Source organism: Cyprinodon tularosa, unplaced genomic scaffold (genome assembly GCF_016077235.1).
Source record: "Cyprinodon tularosa strain WSP-4 unplaced genomic scaffold, ASM1607723v1 ctg397, whole genome shotgun sequence".
NCBI classification, from domain to species: Eukaryota; Metazoa; Chordata; class Actinopteri; order Cyprinodontiformes; family Cyprinodontidae; genus Cyprinodon; species Cyprinodon tularosa.
The window spans coordinates 537,525-557,235 of NW_024039115.1; positions in this window are offsets into that span (position 1 = coordinate 537,525).

Here is a 19,711-nt window from a genome sequence, read left to right on the forward strand (position 1 = left end):
ACACAAAAGGTCATCGCTAAAGAGGCTGGCTGTTCACAGAGCTCAGTGTCCAAGCACATTAATAGAGAGGCGAAGGGAAGGAAAAGATGTGGTCGAAAAAAGTGTTCAAGCAAGAGAGATAACCGCACCCTGGAGAGGATTGTGAAACAAAACGCCTTCAAAAATGTGGGGGAGATTCACAAAGAGTGGACTGCAGCTGGAGTGAGTGCTTCAAGAACCACCACACACAGACGTATGAAAGACATGGGTTTCTGCTGTCGCATTCCTTGTGTCAAGCCACTCTTGAACCACAGACAGCGTCAGAAGCGTCTTGCCTGGGCTAAAGAGAAACAGGACTGGACTGCTGGTGAGTGGTCCAAAGTCATGTTCTCTGATGAAAGTAAATTTTGCATTTCCTTTGAAAATCAAGGTCCCAGAGTCTGGAGGAAAAGAAGAGAGGCACTTCATCCACGTTGCTTGAAGTCCAGTGTAAAGTTTCCACAGTCAGTGATGGTTTGGGGTGCCATGTCATCTGCTGGTGTTGGTCCATTGTGTTTTCTGAGGTCCAGGGTCAACGCAGCCACATACCAGGAAGTTTTAGAGCACTTCATGCTTCCTGCAGCTGACCAACTTTTTGGAGATGCAGATTTCATTTTCCAACAGGACTTGGCACCTGCACACAGTGCCAAAGCTACCAGTACCTGGTTGAAGGACCATGGTATCCCTGTTCTTAATTGGCCAGCAAACTCTCCTGACCTTAACCCCATAGAAAATCTATGGGGTATTGTGAAGAAGAAGATGCAATACACCAGACCCAACAATTCAGAAGAGCTAAAAGCCACTATTAGAGCAACCTGGGCTATCATAACACCTGAGCAGTGCCACAGACTGATCGACTCCATGCCACGCCGCATTGCTGCAGTAATACAGGCCAAAGGAGGCCCAACTAAATACTGAGTGCTGTACATGCTCATACTTTTCATGTTCATACTTTTCAGTTGGCCAACATTTCTATAAATCCTTTGTTTTTATTGGTCTTCAGTAATATTCTAATTTTCTGATATGATGAATTTGAGATTTTCATTTGTTGTCATTTGTAATCATCAAAATTAAACAAAATAAACATCTGAAATATATGAGTTTGTATGTAATGTATGAATATAATATACAAGTTTCACTTTTTAAATGGAATTACTGAAATCAATCTACTTTTTCATGATATTCTAATTTTATGACCAGCACCTGTACATTTGTTCTCAGAGAAAAGGCAGATGCTGTGGACACAGAAAAGAGAGATGTACATTTAAAGCTCTCTACATTGTCATCTAAAGATACAGTTGTTTCAAGTCAAAGGCTCTCAGGGCTACAAATCAGAGGTTTCTACTCTTCAAAGAGAATCCCTCTTCCTATGACATATACTAGAGATTTTATTCCTGCCAATTTAAGCCATATTCCCACACCAAAGACTGCAAGAGCATGGCCTCACCTGGAGCACCTTGCTGAAGAAATTGCCCCTCTTATTGAATGCGATGTTGCTTTGTTAATAGGTTATAACTGTTCGCAAGCATTGGCACCAAGAGAAGTTGTGTCAGGAAAGGACAATGAGCCCTTCGCTCAAAGGACAGACCTCGGCTGGACAATAGTCGGAGGTGTTGATCATTGTGTTGACTATGGGGAAATTATTGGATGTAGTCACAGGATAATTAAGGAAGTAACACCCAGTTCACCATCTGATCATTTATCTAAAGAGGTGCACTTTATTTGCCGCACTCAGGTCAAGGAAGTTTTCATGCCATCAAGTGTGATTAAAGTTCTCAAATCTGATTTTAATGACAAGAGAAAAAAGTGGAAGATTCTCATCTCTCTCAAGAGGATTTATGTTTCATTTCCATAATGGAAGATGGAGTGAAAGTTAAAGAAGATGGACATTGTGAGCAACCCAGTGGAGAGGTGAAGGTGGGAGAAGCTGGATCAGAAGACCCAGAAGTACGGAAAATATTTGCGAATCACAAGCTGGCAAGGATAGATTCTTTGGCGGAACGTTTTGTGAAGTTCTCCAGTTGGTCAAGACTAGTCAAAGCTATCGCAAGACTCATCAGGTTTGGGAAAGAGTTCAAGAGAAAGCAAAAGAGAACCAATGAACCTACGAGTCTTGAAGAAAGACAAGAAGCTGAACTTGCAACTGGAGCCATCGTACAAGGCTCAGTCTTCTCCAAAGAGATTAAGGAACTTCAGTCCCGAAAGGAGTTAACAAAAGACAAGAAAAGTAAGCTCTATAGACTCAACCCCTTTCTCGACCACAAAGGTGTCCTCAGAGTGGGAGGTAGGTTAGAGCAAGCTACTCCTCATCCATACGTCAAGCACCCAGCTATTTTATCAAAGACCAGCCACATATGAGGGTTACTGATTGATCACTATCATCAACGTGTGAGACATCAGGGCCGGGGCATGACAATAAATGAGATAAGAGCAAATGGCATTTGGATACTTGGATGTAGTCAAGCAGTGTCATCCTATATCTACAACTGTGTCAAATGCAGAAAATCTAGACAAGGAACAGAAGCACAGAAAATGGCCAACCTGCCTAATGAGAGCATGGAAACAACTTCTCCATTCACATATCGTGGGAGGGATTGTTTTGGCCCATTTTATGTTAAAGAAAGACTTCAATACCTAGCCACTGAGTGCTGGAACAGATGGAAAAATAAATATTTGTTGGGTCAACATCAAAGACAAAATTGGCAGAAAACAAGAAGAAATGCAAAAGTCAATGACATAGTCATCATCAAAGATGAAACGTCACCAAGAAACGACTGGAAACTTGCTAAGGTCACAGCAGTTTATCCAAGTGAAGATGGATGTGTGCAAAAGCTGCAGCTATTGATTAGTGACTCTTCCTTAGATAACCATGGAAAGAGACAGACTAAACAAGTATACATGGACAGACATATTCATAAGACAGTGACATTGTTGGAGGCTGAGTAGACGCTCTTAAGTTAATAAGGAAATCACAAGTGATTTGGTGGGAGTGTAGCTGCCATCAGAGTCAACTCATTTAAATATTCTAATATTTAGTTAAAAACGAGAGTTAATACATAATAGTATTGAAAAAATTAAATCATAAATAAATAAATAACTTTCATTAAATTTATGTTTATGTAGATTGGTTAAAAAGCTCATTAAAATGTAAAGAGGAACCTATGTTTTTTGTTCCACATTTCACGTTGTTGCCCATGGGAAGATTGATTGACACAATTTTTTATTTTTTTTTGCACGTTTCTTCCAAGAAGTTTCACCAGAAAGCTTTAAGACTGGTTTTCTTTTTTTTTTATATACATATGTTTATTGGTTATTTTTCCATTTTAATAAAGACAAACACACATTAACATAACAATACACCGGCTCAAAAAAAAAAAAAAAAAAAAAAAAGGAAATATATAATATATAATATATATATAAATTAAATAAATGAAGTGATAAAATAAAACAAACATATTAATGCAATATATTATGTAAATCTACGTGAAAAAATAGCAAAAATATTAAGACCAGTATACAATATACTCCGTCGATCCGTTGCCATTGTGTTGTGGATGGAACCTTATCTGTTATCCAGTTCAAGAGGACACATTTTCTAGCGCAGAATGTAAGCATCCTGTAAAGATGTTTTTCACAATTCTTCTTAAGGCTTTTGTTTGTCACTCCCAGTAACATTTGCATTGGATTACAATCAGTGCTAACGGGGAAGATCTTATCCAACTCTTTCTTTATACTGAACCAGAATTGTTGAAATTTCCTACAGGACCAAAGACAGTGAGTTAGATTACCCACCTCAATTTTACATTTGGGGCAAAGCGGAGAAAGGTCTGGATTAAATCGATGACGCAGATGTGGAGATATATGGGCCCGATGTAAATATTTTAAGTTGAATAGCTTTAACCCTATTACAAACACTTAAGTATTTTGCGTTTTCCCAAGCTTCATCCCAAGCCTCATTGCTGATCTCCATGGCTAGCTCTTTTTCCCATGTCTCCCTTAAGGCAGTCAATTCAGTAACCCCTAATTCTTTTAATAAATTATAACAGGTCTTAATAGAACTTATAATTTTTGGTTTAAATAATTGATTTTCACAATCAGAGACATTTTGGTTGCTGAGAATTGTTGTTCTTTATTTATTTTATTTATACTTTATTTATGTTTATGTACATTGGTTAAAAAGCTCATTAAAATGTAAAGAGGAACCTATGTTTTTTGTTCCACATTTGACGTTGTTGCCCATGGGAAGATTGATTGACACAATTTTTTTTTTTTTTTTTTGCACGTTTCTTCCAAGAAGTTTCACCAGAAAGCTTTAAGACTGGTTTTCTAAGAAAAGCTGTATAAGTTATCTTTATTCCTCTGGAGTTTATGCGGCCAATGAGTTCTGACGGCATTTTTTGGGGCTTTATAAGACGTGTCCACAATAAATGGCTGTTAAAACCAAAAGAGCGACGTTGAGCCTTGATTATCTCTAGAGGAGTAACATATATTCTGGTGATTTTTTTAGAGAATTGAAGTGAAGAAGAATGGGCACTACTAAAATACTTGCATCTTAAATATAATTTAAACTAAGAATTTGTTTATTAACTTTTCTATGCAGTTTGAGTAAATTGAAAAATGAGAAATAATAAGTTATTACTGGATTACTGGCACTAATACAGGAACCTGTGCATTTGAATCCCATGCAAACTACACTGCGATTGATTATTTGCTAAAAGGTTAAGGATTAAAAATTCCAACTCATTATGTTATTTATTTATTTGTTTATTTATTTTACAATTGACAAAACAACTAAACAATTCAGACCTTCTAGGAGGCTGTAGAAACAATAAAAACTTACCAAGAAACACGACAGCATTTTTCTGGATGTTTAATTTTGGAAGGTGTGATGGAAATTATGTTTTGAAACATATTCAGTGGACCAAAATAAAGACAAATTAATAATATAATTAATCATAAAAGGAAATCATCCCATTGGTTCCTCTTCTATCAATCCTGGATAACTTAGTTGTTCTGCACATGTTCACTGTATGGGAGGGAATACAGGATAGGGAGGAATAGGGCTGAGTCAAACCAAGCTTTGTGCCAAGCAGCAAGAGGAGCAGTGAGGAGAGAGAGAGAGACCAGTAACCGTATTATAAAAAAATGATACTGTACCACTGAAATGCGTATGTTTTAAAAGCAAAATGTTTATTGCATGACACTTCAATGTATTGTGTAAGTTAATAATAGAACCGTGTGAAAAAGCTGGTTTCCTGAACAAGCAAGAACAGATTAGGCAATATCATCAACATAATTATGTAATTATGTCTTTTGTGACACATTTCTAACCACTTAGATAAAAGCTTCAAAAAAAAAAAAAAAAAAAAAGAGGACATAAAAATCAAGTTTACGAGTTTATAATGCCTGAAATGTCTGGCAGGAAAACAGGAACGGAGAAATGCAATACAGAGCCTATTAAAAAGTCATAATGATGTTGCTTTTTGCTGCTTAGGACTTTGAAAATGTCCAGATTTGAATAATGGAATTAAAAATGAGTAAAGAAAGTGAGTAAATTTTGACCTCAGTATTTTTTGGACCCTGCATACGGCCCTGCTTTGCTTGCAACAACAATGAAACTAAATTCCATCCGTAGCTCTAATGGTATAAAGCATTTTTCTGCTTGAGCTATATTACCTTAAGCTAATGTGGCTAGTATGTATTTAGGCCACCTATTTCCGCTAGCATGTGAAGTTTTATTATACTGTAGCTGACAGAAAGGGGGACAGTCGAAAAAACTGTCGCCATTAATGTTAAACAGATCACATAACAGTGTTGTAACATTGTTAACCATTTTTTTTAACTTAATTAAGATACAGTTCATTAAATCATCCCATTGGTTCCTCTTCTATCAATCCTGGATAACTTAGTTGTTCTGCCCATCCTCCCTGTATGTGGTACTCCTTTCTTGGATGGCTGATCATTTGAAAAATAAAATGCAATGATTGATTTCTTCTTTTGGACCTCCCATGGGTTTGTGAGGCATATGTGAAAGCTTTAATAATTTAGATATGTCATGTTTGGGTTGTGATTCTAGCCCAAATGCAGAACACACTCTGAGACTGGGGAAAAAGTTCAAAGGTTTATTGAAACACACAGGTTTACACACAGAACTGATTCTGGGGAAGATCTGGTCCAGGACTGGTCACGACTGATTTTCACTGCAGAGGGGGACAGAATGGTTAGCTGAAGTCCAGGTAATCTTGCTGGTTGAGTGAGTGCAGGTGTGTACCTGTTCAGAGGTTTGAGCAGAGCAGCAGAAGGGGGAAACCTGGAGGGTCCAGAGGCTGACGGCAGGCTGAGGGCTGACAGGTTTGATTCTCCAGGGACCTTCCGTTATCAGACAGACTGGTTTCAGACAGAGGAACTCTTCCAGAGTTTCTGATCTCCAGGGTTCTTCAATAATCAGACAGATTGGAGAGACTCTTCCAGAGTTTCAGTTTTCAGACAGGTTCTTCCTGGAAGCAGAGAGGACAAAAACAGGTTAGGTTCAGGTTCAGGTTATCAGGTAGTCTAGATTCAGACAGGCAGGTTGGCTCAGGCTTGCTAACCATAACTGGCAAAACACTCTGGCCCTGGAGTGTTGTCCACAGCCCACTTAAGTACTGGTCTCCTGATGAGCAGATGAGGAACAGCTGGTGAAGTCAGCTCCAGCTTCAGGAGATCCACTACGACCTCTGGTGGAGGAAGGTAGACAGCACCCCAGATCCCAGCAGAAGTACACACCATCAGGAAGGGATCCTCGGCGCCCTCTGGTGGGCAAGCCTCTGGATCCCAACAGAGCCCCCCCCTCAAGGGCGGATTCCAGACGCCCTCAGAACAGTCCATGCAAAACAAAAAACAACCCACCCAGGGTGGGCGGAGGGGGCACCAGGCAAGGAGGGCAAGAAAATACAAAAACAGAGTCCATAACAAAAAACAACCCACCCAGGGTGGGCGGAGGGGGAACCAGGCAAGGAGGGCAAGAAAGTCTCTGGAGGTAGAGTCTCAGGAGGCCGGCCGCGGGGCTGGCGGCGAAGCAGAGTCCCTGGAGGCCGGCCGTGGGGCCGGCAGCGAGGCAGGGTCTCAGGTGGCCGGCCGTGGGAACGGCAGCGAGGCAGGGTCTCAGGTGGCCGGCCGAGGGGCCGAAGGCATGGCCGACGTTCCGGGGCCGGAGATGAGGCAGACGCTCAGGAGGCCGACTGTGGGGCTGGAGGTGAGGCCGGTTCGCAGGAGACCGGCTGCAGGACCGAAGGCACGGCAGACGTTCTGGAGACCGGCCACAGGGCCGGAGGCGAGGCAGAGGTTTTGGAGGCCGGCCGCGGGGGCCGAAGATGAAGCAGAGTCTTAGGTGACCGGCCGCGGGGCCGGGGTCACGGCAGACGTTTAGGAGACCGGCCGCAGGTCCGAAGGCGAAGCAGACGTTCAGGAGGCCGGCCGTGGGTCAGGCGACGTAGGAGTGTTATAGGAGGATGACATCTCCGTCACTGCTGAATCTTCGAAGGACGACGACGTCTCCGCCGCTGCAGGAGTTCAGGAGTAGGACGACGCCCCAATTTCAGCAGGTAGCCCCAAAGGGAATGCCGTCCCCTCTTCAGAGGCTCAGCAACAGTCTCAGAGGCGACCGCGGGCTGCGGCTCTGGAACAGGGTGCGAGGGGGCCGCGGAATGTGGCTCTGGAACAGGGTCCGAGGAGGCCGCGGACTGCGGTTCAGCAACAGGCCCAGAGGTGACCGCCGACTGCTGTTCAGGAACAGGCCCAGAGGTGACTGCCTACTGCGGTTCAGGAACAGGCCCAGAGGTGACCGCCGACTGCGGTTCAGGAACAGGCCCAGAGGTGACCGCCGGCTGCAGTTCAGGAACAGGCTCTGAGGGGACCGCTGACTGTGGTTCAGGAACAGGTTCAGAAACAGGAACAGGCTCGGATAGGGCCGCCCACTGCGGCTTCGGATCAGGACCAGAGGAGGCTGCTGACTGCGGCTCCGGATCAGGACCAGAGGAGGCTGCCGACTCCGGCTCCGATTCAGGAACAGAGGAGACCACCGCCTGTGGCTCCGAATCAGGAACAGAGGAGACCACCGACTGTGGCTCCGAATCAGGAACAGAGGAGACCACCGACTGTGGCTCCGGATCAGGAACAGAGGAGACCACCGACTGCGGCTCCGGATCAGGAACAAAAGAGCCCGCTGACTGCGGCTCAGAATCAGGAACAGAGGAACCCGCCGACTGCGGTTCCGGATCAGGAACAGAGGAGCCCGCCGATTACGGCTCCGGATCAGGAACAGAAGAGCCCACCAATTGCGGCTCCGGATCAGGAACAGAGGAGCCCGCCAATTGCGGCTCCAGATCAGGAACAGAGGAGCCCGCCGCCCGCGGCTCCAAATCAGGAAAAGAGGAGCTCGCCGATTGCGGCTCCGGATCAGGAACAGAGGAGCCCGCCGATTGCGGCTCTGGGTCAGGAATAGAGGAGCCCGCCGACTGCGGCCCTGGATCAGGAACAAAGGAGCCCGCCGATTGCGGCTCCGATTCAGGAACAGAGGAGCCCGCCGATTGCGGCTCCGATTCAGGAACAGAGGAACCCGCCGATTGCGGTTCCGATTCAGGAACAGAGGAGCCCACCGATTGCGGCTCCGGTCCCAGTGTTGAGGAAACTGCCCATGGCGGCACAGGTTCAGCCCCTGAGGTGGTTTGAAGCGCCTGTGGGGGGCTCATGGCGATTTGGGGCGCCCGCTGAGGGGCTCTTAGAGGCATATTTCCACTAACCCCAAGTTCTGAAGCCTCTTTAAATATATACTCAGGGGTCTCTGGACGGCACAAAGCAGGCTCAGGGGTCTCTGGACGGCACGGAGCTAACTCAGGGGTGTCTAGACGGCATAGAGCTGACTCGGGGGTCTCTAGAAGGCACGGAGCTGACTGAAGACGGCTCAGGGCTGGCTCAGGGGTCTTTAGACGGCTCGGAACTGGCTCAGGGGTCTCTAGACGGCTCAGAGCTGGTTCAGGGGTCTCTAGACGGCTCAGAGCAGGCTCACGGCGAAGCCGCCTCTTACGCCGGGGGGTCTTGGGAGCTGGGCTAACTGGTTCGCTGACTGATTCTGGCAACAAGCTAACTGGTGTGCTAGTGGGTTCAGGCGCTAAGCTAACTGGTTTCTAAGTGGGTTCTGAGGCTAGAAAATTGGGCATGGGGTCAGGTTTAAGACTAACTGGGTTATTTTCTGGTTCTGGAGCTGGACATGGCTGGCGGGGAGCTGAATGTGGTGGCTTGAACGGGAAGATATCCTATCTATCCCCATAGAAAAACCTCCAGAGATCTGACTCATGGATATGGGGAGCTCTTACCGTTTGGGGTGAAAATACTGGACCTAATTTAAGTTTCTTGGTGGATGGTGCTAAATGACGATCATGTAAATGGTGGCAGACACTGACCTGGCGCAGATGGGAAATGGAGTACAGAACCGGAAACTGAACGGCTTTTCCCTTAACTGGACTGAACTGGGCTGAACTGGACTGAACTGGACAGAACTGGGTTGAACTTGGCTGAACTGGACAGAACTGGGCTGAACTGGGCTGAACTGGGCTGAGCTGGGCTGAGCTGGGCTCGTAGATCTGGACCTGACTCTGGTTCGTTGTTTGTAATCCAGGTGGATAGCTAAACAAATGAGCTCTTCCAAGGTTGCAGGTTCATCGATCTTTGCCAGCTCGTCCTTAATCTCTTCATTTAAGGCGTGGAAGAAAATGTTTTTGAGCATAGGATTACTCCAACCGGAAGTAGCGGCTCTGACCCGGAAGTCAATTGAAAAATCATCTACAGTTCTATTCCCTTGTTTAATATTCGACAGACCCCGAGATTTAGTAGATTCAGAGAAAGCTAGAGAGAATTCTTTTAAAAATTTTTTTAAATGTACAAAAAACACTGGATTCAGAAGAAAAACTGGTCTTTGCCCATTCGCAGGCTTTTTTGAGAGAATAAAGGCTATTTTTCTCTTGTCATTTGGAAAACTGGACGGAAAAAATTCAAAAAACAATTTGCATTGAAGCAAAAATCTGTTACATTGACTAGGTGTGCCAGAAAACCTTTCAGGAAGTGAGGGACAGAATTCAAGAAGTGACGGACCGGATTCTGACCTGAGTGGGGGATCTGCCTCTTGAACCGGAAGTGGTGCTGGTTCCGTTCTAGGAGTAGCTTCTTGTTGCTTTAAAATCCTCCGGAGTGTGCCTGCTGGGTTAGTCTGTTGGCCAGAGTGTTCTGGCATGTTTGGGTTGTGATTCTAGCCCAAATGCAGAACACACTCTGAGACTGGGGAAAAAGTTCAAATGTTTATTGAAACACACAGGTTTACACACAGAACTGATTCTGGGGAAGATCTGGTCCAGGACTGGTCACGACTGATTTTCACTGCAGAGGGGGACAGAATGGTTAGCTGAAGTCCAGGTAATCTTGCTGGTTGAGTGAGTGCAGGTGTGTACCTGTTCAGAGGTTTGAGCAGAGCAGCAGAAGGGGGAAACCTGGAGGGTCCAGAGGCTGACGGCAGGCTGAGGGCTGACAGGTTTGATTCTCCAGGGACCTTCCGTTATCAGACAGACTGGTTTCAGACAGAGGAACTCTTCCAGAGTTTCTGATCTCCAGGGTTCTTCAATAATCAGACAGATTGGAGAGACTCTTCCAGAGTTTCAGTTTTCAGACAGGTTCTTCCTGGAAGCAGAGAGGACAAAAACAGGTTAGGTTCAGGTTCAGGTTATCAGGTAGTCTAGATTCAGACAGGCAGGTTGGCTCAGGCTTGCTAACCATAACTGGCAAAACACTCTGGCCCTGGAGTGTTGTCCACAGCCCACTTAAGTACTGGTCTCCTGATGAGCAGATGAGGAACAGCTGGTGAAGTCAGCTCCAGCTTCAGGAGATCCACTACGACCTCTGGTGGAGGAAGGTAGACAGCACCCCAGATCCCAGCAGAAGTACACACCATCAGGAAGGGATCCTCGGCGCCCTCTGGTGGGCAAGCCTCTGGATCCCAACAGAGCCCCCCCCTCAAGGGCGGATTCCAGACGCCCTCAGAACAGTCCATGCAAAACAAAAAACAACCCACCCAGGGTGGGCAGAGGGGGCACCAGGCAAGGAGGGCAAGAAAATACAAAAACAGAGTCCATAACAAAAAACAACCCACCCAGGGTGGGCGGAGGGGGAACCAGGCAAGGAGGGCAAGAAAGTCTCTGGAGGTAGAGTCTCAGGAGGCCGGCCGCGGGGCTGGCGGCGAAGCAGAGTCCCTGGAGGCCGGCCGTGGGGCCGGCAGCAAGGCAGGGTCTCAGGTGGCCGGCCGTGGGAACGGCAGCGAGGCAGGGTCTCAGGTGGCCGGCCGAGGGGCCGAAGGCATGGCCGACGTTCCGGGGCCGGAGATGAGGCAGACGCTCAGGAGGCCGACTGTGGGGCTGGAGGTGAGGCCGGTTCGCAGGAGACCGGCTGCAGGACCGAAGGCACGGCAGACGTTCTGGAGACCGGCCACAGGGCCGGAGGCGAGGCAGATGCTCTGGAGGCCGGCCGCGGGGCCGGAGGCATGGCAGAGGTTTTGGAGGCCGGCCGCGGGGGCCGAAGATGAAGCAGAGTCTTAGGTGACCGGCCGCGGGGCCGGGGTCACGGCAGACGTTTAGGAGACCGGCCGCAGGTCCGAAGGCGAAGCAGACGTTCAGGAGGCCGGCCGTGGGTCAGGCGACGTAGGAGTGTTATAGGAGGATGACATCTCCGTCACTGCTGAATCTTCGAAGGACGACGACGTCTCCGCCGCTGCAGGAGTTCAGGAGTAGGACGACGCCCCAATTTCAGCAGGTAGCCCCAAAGGGAATGCCGTCCCCTCTTCAGAGGCTCAGCAACAGTCTCAGAGGCGACCGCGGGCTGCGGCTCTGGAACAGGGTGCGAGGGGGCCGCGGAATGTGGCTCTGGAACAGGGTCCGAGGAGGCCGCGGACTGCGGTTCAGCAACAGGCCCAGAGGTGACCGCCGACTGCTGTTCAGGAACAGGCCCAGAGGTGACTGCCTACTGCGGTTCAGGAACAGGCCCAGAGGTGACCGCCGACTGCGGTTCAGGAACAGGCCCAGAGGTGACCGCCGGCTGCAGTTCAGGAACAGGCTCTGAGGGGACCGCTGACTGTGGTTCAGGAACAGGTTCAGAAACAGGAACAGGCTCGGATAGGGCCGCCCACTGCGGCTTCGGATCAGGACCAGAGGAGGCTGCTGACTGCGGCTCCGGATCAGGACCAGAGGAGGCTGCCGACTCCGGCTCCGATTCAGGAACAGAGGAGACCACCGCCTGTGGCTCCGAATCAGGAACAGAGGAGACCACCGACTGTGGCTCCGAATCAGGAACAGAGGAGACCACCGACTGTGGCTCCGGATCAGGAACAGAGGAGACCACCGACTGCGGCTCCGGATCAGGAACAAAAGAGCCCGCTGACTGCGGCTCAGAATCAGGAACAGAGGAACCCGCCGACTGCGGTTCCAGATCAGGAACAGAGGAGCCCGCCGATTACGGCTCCGGATCAGGAACAGAAGAGCCCACCAATTGCGGCTCCGGATCAGGAACAGAGGAGCCCGCCAATTGCGGCTCCAGATCAGGAACAGAGGAGCCCGCCGCCCGCGGCTCCAAATCAGGAAAAGAGGAGCTCGCCGATTGCGGCTCCGGATCAGGAACAGAGGAGCCCGCCGATTGCGGCTCTGGGTCAGGAATAGAGGAGCCCGCCGACTGCGGCCCTGGATCAGGAACAAAGGAGCCCGCCGATTGCGGCTCCGATTCAGGAACAGAGGAGCCCGCCGATTGCGGCTCCGATTCAGGAACAGAGGAACCCGCCGATTGCGGTTCCGATTCAGGAACAGAGGAGCCCACCGATTGCGGCTCCGGTCCCAGTGTTGAGGAAACTGCCCATGGCGGCACAGGTTCAGCCCCTGAGGTGGTTTGAAGCGCCTGTGGGGGGCTCATGGCGATTTGGGGCGCCCGCTGAGGGGCTCTTAGAGGCATATTTCCACTAACCCCAAGTTCTGAAGCCTCTTTAAATATATACTCAGGGGTCTCTGGACGGCACAAAGCAGGCTCAGGGGTCTCTGGACGGCACGGAGCTAACTCAGGGGTGTCTAGACGGCATAGAGCTGACTCGGGGGTCTCTAGAAGGCACGGAGCTGACTGAAGACGGCTCAGGGCTGGCTCAGGGGTCTTTAGACGGCTCGGAACTGGCTCAGGGGTCTCTAGACGGCTCAGAGCTGGTTCAGGGGTCTCTAGACGGCTCAGAGCAGGCTCACGGCGAAGCCGCCTCTTACGCCGGGGGGTCTTGGGAGCTGGGCTAACTGGTTCGCTGACTGATTCTGGCAACAAGCTAACTGGTGTGCTAGTGGGTTCAGGCGCTAAGCTAACTGGTTTCTAAGTGGGTTCTGAGGCTAGAAAATTGGGCATGGGGTCAGGTTTAAGACTAACTGGGTTATTTTCTGGTTCTGGAGCTGGACATGGCTGGCGGGGAGCTGAATGTGGTGGCTTGAACGGGAAGATATCCTATCTATCCCCATAGAAAAACCTCCAGAGATCTGACTCATGGATATGGGGAGCTCTTACCGTTTGGGGTGAAAATACTGGACCTAATTTAAGTTTCTTGGTGGATGGTGCTAAATGACGATCATGTAAATGGTGGCAGACACTGACCTGGCGCAGATGGGAAATGGAGTACAGAACCGGAAACTGAACGGCTTTTCCCTTAACTGGACTGAACTGGGCTGAACTGGACTGAACTGGACAGAACTGGGTTGAACTTGGCTGAACTGGACAGAACTGGGCTGAACTGGGCTGAACTGGGCTGAGCTGGGCTGAGCTGGGCTCGTAGATCTGGACCTGACTCTGGTTCGTTGTTTGTAATCCAGGTGGATAGCTAAACAAATGAGCTCTTCCAAGGTTGCAGGTTCATCGATCTTTGCCAGCTCGTCCTTAATCTCTTCATTTAAGGCGTGGAAGAAAATGTTTTTGAGCATAGGATTACTCCAACCGGAAGTAGCGGCTCTGACCCGGAAGTCAATTGAAAAATCATCTACAGTTCTATTCCCTTGTTTAATATTCGACAGACCCCGAGATTTAGTAGATTCAGAGAAAGCTAGAGAGAATTCTTTTAAAAATTTTTTTAAATGTACAAAAAACACTGGATTCAGAAGAAAAACTGGTCTTTGCCCATTCGCAGGCTTTTTTGAGAGAATAAAGGCTATTTTTCTCTTGTCATTTGGAAAACTGGACGGAAAAAATTCAAAAAACAATTTGCATTGAAGCAAAAATCTGTTACATTGACTAGGTGTGCCAGAAAACCTTTCAGGAAGTGAGGGACAGAATTCAAGAAGTGACGGACCGGATTCTGACCTGAGTGGGGGATCTGCCTCTTGAACCGGAAGTGGTGCTGGTTCCGTTCTAGGAGTAGCTTCTTGTTGCTTTAAAATCCTCCGGAGTGTGCCTGCTGGGTTAGTCTGTTGGCCAGAGTGTTCTGGCATGTTTGGGTTGTGATTCTAGCCCAAATGCAGAACACACTCTGAGACTGGGGAAAAAGTTCAAATGTTTATTGAAACACACAGGTTTACACACAGAACTGATTCTGGGGAAGATCTGGTCCAGGACTGGTCACGACTGATTATCACTGCAGAGGGGGACAGAATGGTTAGCTGAAGTCCAGGTAATCTTGCTGGTTGAGTGAGCACAGGTGTGTACCTGTTCAGAGGTTTGAGCAGAGCAGCAGAGGGGGAAACCTGGAGGGTCCAGAGGCTGACGGCAGGCTGAGGTCTGACATTTTTGATTCTCCAGGGACCTTCCATGATCAGACAGACTGGTTTCAGACAGAGGAACTCTTCCAGAGTTTCAGTTTTCAGACAGGTTCTTCCTGGAAGCAGAGAGGACAAAAACAGGTTAGGTTCAGGTTCAGGTTCAGGTTATCAGGGAGTCTAGATTCAGACAGGCAGGTTGGCTCAGGCTTGCTAACCATAACTGGCAAAACACTCTGGCCCTGGAGTGTTGTCCACAGCCCACTTGTGTACTGGTCTCCTGATGAGCAGATGAGGAGCAGCTGGTGAAGTCAGCTCCAGCTTCAGGAGATCCACTACGACCTCTGGTGGAGGAAGGTAGACAGCACCCCAGATCCCAACAGAAGTAAACACCATCAGGAAGGGATCCTCGGCGCCCTCTGGTGGGCAAGCCTCTGGATCCCAACAAGATATGTATTTTGGTTAGGCCTTAAATCCAATGGGAGATTATTCAACTAGACTGAGCAATAATTATTTAACTTGTGAGCAAAACATGGACTAAAACTGGGACTAAATCAGGTGGATAGAGAAAACAAACCATTTGATGTCAATTTGATGTGATCCAACACAGGCTAGCTGCTGTATATTGTATTTATATTTACCCACATACTAGATGGCTTATAATCTTCAACTGAAATGAAGTTGAGTTTTAATGTCCGTCATTTTTTAGTGTGAAAAATTGGGGATATGGAGTAAAACCATGTGAAGACAATGAGATGCAGGGATTCTAACACCCAATGGGTGAGAGTTGACAGCCCAGAACCAGATTGGTTTAAATATCTGAGGATCACCTATTCATTTTGTCCTTAAGGGAAATTATTGTAGGCAAACATGGCAAGTAAATCATCTCGGTGTGGGGACGCCTGCAAAGTATCTGCATACCCCATAGAAAGTAAGTAGTTACATTCCTAGTATTTGCTTAAAAGCTGCTACATAATCCATGCGAAACGAGATACAATACATTGGCAAAAGCATTTGCTCACATATCCCAAGGTGTTTCAATCACTTTCATGGTCACAGTTGAATAAAATCAAGCACATAGACATGCAGACTGTTTGTGAAAAAATAGGTCCCTCTCAGGAGCTCAGTGAATTCCAGCTTAGACACTGTGATAGGATGCAACCTGTGCGACAAATATAGGCTTAACATTTCCTTACTTAAAAACTCAGAGCCAGCTCCCATGTCAGAGGATGAAGAGAGTATATCCAGCCAGTCACAGTCAGAGAAACAGGACTACACTGTAAAACAGCCCAAGCTCCAACATCTACAAAGTTGTTGATGGCAGCAGAACAGCTGATATTTCTCTAAAGGATGGTGTTACCTTATTCTTATCATTAATTCTTATTCTTATCTTTAATTCTTATTCTTATCTTGATATACTGTATATACAGTGCTTGCTTGTTTATTCTTAAAGCACCTTTTCCTCCTTGTTTGCACCTTCTTTAATTACTTTCCCAATATGTGACCAGTGAATTTCTCCGCTGTGAGATCAATAAAGATAATCTAATCATCTAATCTAATCTAAAGAGGAACAGACAAGATAAATCTACTATGAGAAAAAGCAGGGAGAGCATAGCATTAGAGATTGAACTAACAGATTCTGCAGAGTGAAAGAATAGAGATAGAATGAAGCAGAATGATGAAAAAGGGATCCCTATGTCCTCCAGCAGTCTAAGCCTATAGCAGCATAACTTTAGAGATAGCACTGGATAACCTGAGCCACTCTAACTATAAGCATTAGCAAAAATAAAAGTTTTAAGCCTAGCCTTAGAGTAGACAGGGTGTCTTCCTCATGGACTAAAACTGGTAGTTGGTTCCAGAGGAGAGGAGCCTGATAACTAAAAGATCTGCCTCCCATTCTATTTTTAGAAATTCTAGGAACCCCTAGTAAACCTGCAGATACAGAGTGAAGTGCTCTGTTAGGAACATAAGGAACAATCAGATCTCTGATAAAAGATGGATCTTGGGCATTTAAGGCTTTATATGTGAGAAGGAGGATTTTAAATTCTGGATTTAACAGGAATCCAATGAAGAGAAGCCAGGATAGGAGAGATATGATCTCTCTTTTAAATCAGATGAGGATCAGCTGAAGGCTTTTAACTACAGCTTGTGGAATTCCTGATAGTAAAGAACTGCAGTAGGCCAGACTTGGTGGAACAAATGCATGGACTAGCGACTCAGCACCACAGATGGACAGGATATTTAAATTTTTTTTTGCAATATTCTGCTGCTGAAAGAAGGAAATTCTGGAAACCTTTTTGATATGGAGTTTAAATGACAGGTCCTGATCAAAAATAACACCAAGATTTTCTATTTTGAAATCTGAGATCAATTTAATCACATCCAAATGAAGTGACTGACGAATCAGCTTGTTTTTCAAAGACTCTGATCTGAAGACTATAGGTTCTGTTTTGTCTGCATTCAGGAGCAGAAGGTCAAGAGTCATCCAGGTTTTTCTGTCTTCAAGACAGATATAGCTGAGTATCATCAGCATAACAGTAGAAATTAATCCAATGCTGTCCAATAATTCTACTGATTTGGAGCATATATATATATATATATATATATAGCAAAGAGAATTGGTCGCAGCACTGATCCTTGTGGTACTCCACAGGTAACCCTAGAGCATGAGGAAGATTTATCATTAATGTGAACAAACTGAAATCGGTCAGACAGATCTTATTCATATTATCCTGTCATGATCGCAGCTCTGTTAACTGATCCAATTGCTCACTTCACTCACCTGCCATACCGTCCCAACTCACTAACTATCACCTGCTCCTTCTGCTTTACAGTTCAAACCAGCTATCAGGACCAGCTCATTGATGTTTGCTTTTTTTTGCTTTAGTTTGAGTCTTTTCCATAGTTTTCTGTTCCAGTTCTTGGAGAACAGTGGTTTAAGAAGATTCTTTTCTCTTATCTTGGCATTTCCTTAATATGTCCTGGCTTCTGTCCGCTGAGCATGCTCTGTTCCTGTTTTGGGCTCGGCTGGGGGGAGCTCTGTAGTTCTGGCTCTTATCCTCTGATTGTGCCATGTTCCTGTTTTTGCTCAGAGGAGGGAGCCAATTTAAAGTTCTGGAAATTTTCTTATGTCATGTCATGTTTCTGACTCTCAACTGCTGAGCCTGCCTATTTCCGTCTGACCGTGTCTGCCTGAGCACTCTGCTGGACTCCTGAACCTGCCTGAACACTCCGTGGCTTCCTGGAGCCCTGGATCTATCTGTTTCTGTTTGGATCAGAACCAATGGCTGGGTTGCAGACTCCTGGATCTCAGAACCATCCTGTTCTTAGTTGTTTGTCTGACCTGTCTCAGACACCTGCCTGTTCACCAGTGCTCCTGCATCAGGGACACTCTTGGCAGTCCATTGGTCTGATCCCACCTCACCTAAGAGGATGGGCTGAACTATTAAACCAGTTAAGTGACTCACATGGATAATCATGTTTCTCCCTCAACCAGACTGTCAGTGATGGGTGGCGCCCTGCCTCCCCCTGCAGTCGCCACAGATCTTCAGATCCTCAGCTCTGCGTTCTACATCTGTTATTTCCTTTTGTTTGATTAGTTTGGAACTTTCCCACTGCCTGTCTCGCCTGAAAACTGGGTCCTACATTCTGGGTTTCTATGACATATCCTAGAGGAAAAATATGCTGATCTTGCTTTATGAAGGGTCCTCTTATACAGCAGTAAACTATTTTTCCAGACAAGCTAGGATTCCTGTAGGCAAGTAGAGGGCCATTTTTTCTCAGTTTTCTGACATCTTTTTTCAGAGTGCACAGCTCTGCATTAAACCAGGTAGCCCACTTTCTATTTTTAAAGTTTTTCTTTTTAAAAGGGGCTGCATTGTCTAATGCAGTATCCAGACAACTAGCAACCCTACCCGCAAAATGATCACTATTAAGGAGAATAAAATAAGCTTTTGCCCTGTGCAGCACATCTTAGAGGAGAGAGAAAGTGAAGCAGATTCTTTAAAATTCATAACTGCACTATCTGATAATGATCTGCTAAAGTGAAACCTTCTTATGGAGGAGGAGAACTCTGTTAAAGTAATGCTGAAATGTATTAAAAAGTGGTCAGAGAGGACAGGGTTGTGAGGAAATACTGTTATTGCCTCCCATTAAATGCCATATGTCAGCACAAGGTCCAAAGTATGAGGACGAGAATGTGTGGTACTATTCACATTTTGAGCAAAACTAATCACATCTAAGATAGCATTAAAGGCTGCAGTTAAGCTATCACCTTCACTGTCATCATGGATGTTAAAATCGCCCATTATGGTGACCCTGTTAGTATTCAACACCAAATCAGATAGGAACTCTGAAAACTCACCCAAAACCTGGTGGACGATACAAAGTTACAGAAAGAAGAGGTTTTGTGGCTTTGCAATTGGATGAGGGAAACTAAGGGTTAAATGTTCAAAAGAGTTGTAATTTTTCACTGACTTTGGAGTAATCAGTATGTCAGACTGAAAGATTGTTGCTACCCCTCCTTCTTGCCCAGAATTTCTGGGTATGTGAAAATTTAAATAACTAGAAGGAGTTGCTCAACTACGTTCACATTATCCTCTTGCTGTTGCCAAGTTTCTGTAAGGCAACATGAATCAATGTGATTATCACAAACCAAGTCAATAACTAACACACCTTTTCAAGGAAGATATCTTCTGTTAAATAAACCACATTTAATCAAATCATGGTGTTTGTGGTCATTTGGGGAAGTTTTTTTCCAGCTTACATTCCATTAATAGAGATTGTGTGCTAGGGTTAGGCCAGGGGTGTCAAACTGGTTCCAGAAAGGGCCGAGTGGCTGCAGGTTTTCTTTCCAACCAAGCAATAGCACACCAGACTCCATTCATCTCATCAAGTGAGTCTAGTCTTGAGTT